This window comes from Medicago truncatula, chromosome 2 (genome assembly GCF_003473485.1).
Source record: "Medicago truncatula cultivar Jemalong A17 chromosome 2, MtrunA17r5.0-ANR, whole genome shotgun sequence".
NCBI classification, from domain to species: domain Eukaryota; kingdom Viridiplantae; phylum Streptophyta; class Magnoliopsida; order Fabales; family Fabaceae; genus Medicago; species Medicago truncatula.
In genome coordinates, this window is record NC_053043.1 from 6,555,103 (window position 1) to 6,558,151 (window position 3,049).

Sequence of the window (3,049 nt, forward strand, 5' to 3'; positions counted from 1 at the left end):
ACCTCATATTCAACACCATAAACAGTCATCATAACATCATAATCAATATCATAATAATATAAACAACAACATATATTCAACAATAATGTTCTTACTTCTTTAACTTTAGTAACACTTGCTAATTCAACCAACAACGACGACAACAACAAGATTCAACGACAACGACAACAAATCTCTCAAGAACAACGGCAACTACAATTATCCAATATATGTATATATTTCATGATCAACAATATCATCAATAATAGATATCCAATTCATCAATTAAATCTAACATCCTGTCATAATAATAATTCATCAATATATAAGTATATTATCATTAACAACATCAACAACAAATGGTAATTAAAACCAACAACAACGACTCATGCAAGACATGACATTCCCCCTAATACTCCTCAATAAATGCAACTATGCATGTGGTACCATAATTCAGGGCCGTGACCCACACCGCTGTCGAATGGTTAAAGCATTCTCAACAGGACCTAAGTCCTCACCGCTCCACACCGCTTTGAACAACTAGTGTTCCACCGCTTTGAACGACAAGGCGTTCCAGAGCCGAAGCTCTCCCACTTTGATGTTTATGCAACTACCCAACCTGTGTATCTCTACATACAACTCCACAACAAATGCATATGTACTTATATGACTCACCACGACAATCCAATTAATAATACTTCAACCTTTGAAAAGAATTCAGCAACATGTATAATTTATTTAAATATAAATATACATCATAGTCAACAATAATCCATCATAATTGATCCAACGAATCTTAATAGCAAGATCCATCAACACATTCACAACAACATATATATTCACCCACCATATCATAATACATCAATTCAGTAAGCAATCATGTTCTTGGTAAACAATGCAGTCACATATAATCAATAATAAACGGAAACATGGCAGCACTCAAACATTCTTAAGATATAACAATATCAAATGGTAATTAACATCAACTTAAACATCTTATATAATCCACATAACGAACATATTTCACATTAACCAACATTAACCAACATTACCCAACATTAGGTTAAATACTCTTAAACACCTTAATTGAATTCATAATACTTCTAGTTTTCGAGGTTTGAAATTATTCCCTAAGTTTTGGATTAACTTAGAAACGGTTATGCTGAATTTTCATAAGATTTCACTAAGACCTACTTGGAGTATTTCCATCATAACTTCTAAACCAAAAATCATTTTGAAGTCAAACCAAAGCCATTGGAAAGCTAACAAAATTATCTACAACTTTTATGTTTACACCAAAGGCCAATTCAAAACAGAAACGTGTGAAAAAGACACAAGAACGCAAAATAAGAAATGCTGTAAAAAGGCATTTCGCTTAAGCGAACGGTGCTTCGCTTAAGCGAACTACTTACAGTAGCTGTTCGCTTACAGCTCGCTTCCGGCTCGCTTAAGCGAACAGTCATCGTTCCTGCATAATTTTTCACGGGTTTAAACCATTTTTCACCCCAAAACTCCCAATTTTGATCTCCCAATGCCCAAACATGTTTCCAAATATTGTTTATAGGTTCATTATACAATTAGACATCTAAAGGAACATAAAACATGCATCAACAACAACAAATACAGATCATTCCACCATCATACAAATCTTCATCAATTCATCCCATCAATCATAATTTCAATCAATTTATGATCACAACAACAGTATAGATTAAGTTTTCATTCTAAACATTACGTTACAACAGAATTAACATGATCAATACCCATTCCCCTCAAAATCATCATCAAACCCTAACCCTCAATTTATTTTCCAAAACTATGCAATTAGGTCAATTTTCAGAAATTATAGATTATGATTATTGAGAGATAGTCTCACCCTTACCTTAATTTAGATGAACAAAAGCACAACAATCCGATTCCCTTGGCTCTACTTGCTCTTCTCTCCCTTGTCCTTGGTTTTTCTCTCCCAAAACTTGTTTCACGTAAAACTGCTTCTAACCTTTTCTTTTCCTAACTCCCAAAATATAACTCCTCCTTTATTTCATTAAACTCCCCTTAATTCTATTAATTCCTAATTAACTCCCCAACCTCCAAAATAATATTAATTCTCACATTATTCTAATTTATATTAAAATAAACTATATAATGAAATAATACACACCACATAATCAACCAATATTATTTAAAATCACATAAATTATATAAATATATCCTAACTCAATAAAAATAATTAAATAATCAAATAATTCAAGGAGGGCGTTACAACTCTACCCCTCTTAAAAGAATTTCGTCCTCGAAATTCAAAGCAAAAGAAAATGAATTCAGTTAGTGCATAAATACCCTTAAACTATATATAGCAAGATATAACCTTCAATCAAAACATACAAACCACATTAAGTTAATCAATCAACATAATCACTTAATAAACATAACAATTTATCAGGAAACACAACAAACAACAATCAGGACAAAACAGACAACATTAAGTTGACACTCTAGCCTATGTGGCTCAACACGACTCTACTATTTGGCCGGACGGACCAACCTGCTCTGATACCAATTGTAACATCCCGTTTTCCCGACTTAGAAATTTCATTTAATTAATCAGAGTAATCATCAAATAACGGAATGCTACACTTCTAAAAATCATAAAACAGATAATTAACAAATTATCTTTCAACATAATTAATTCAAATACTTCGCAGCGGATTAAGTTCATCATCATAAATAAGTTTTGGCACGCAGGCCTCATCAAACGCATTATAAGTTCAGTAAATCAACATCAAAACATAGCATGTACGTAAAGGAAAGAGAAATAGCCACTAAAGACCCCTCCCGTTACGTATCAGAGCCCTAAGACACTTGAGCCACCACTCCTACTACACTTTAATACCTGCAAGTTACCCATACGAAGGGCAACATTTTCAAGCAGAAGGGGTGAGATTCACAATCAATAATAATAATGTATAATTCATCAAATGCAACTAACAACTTAAACTCCATTAATTAGTAATAGTAATTCTTTTAACGGCTCCTAAACCATATCATATACTCATCATATCAACAATCA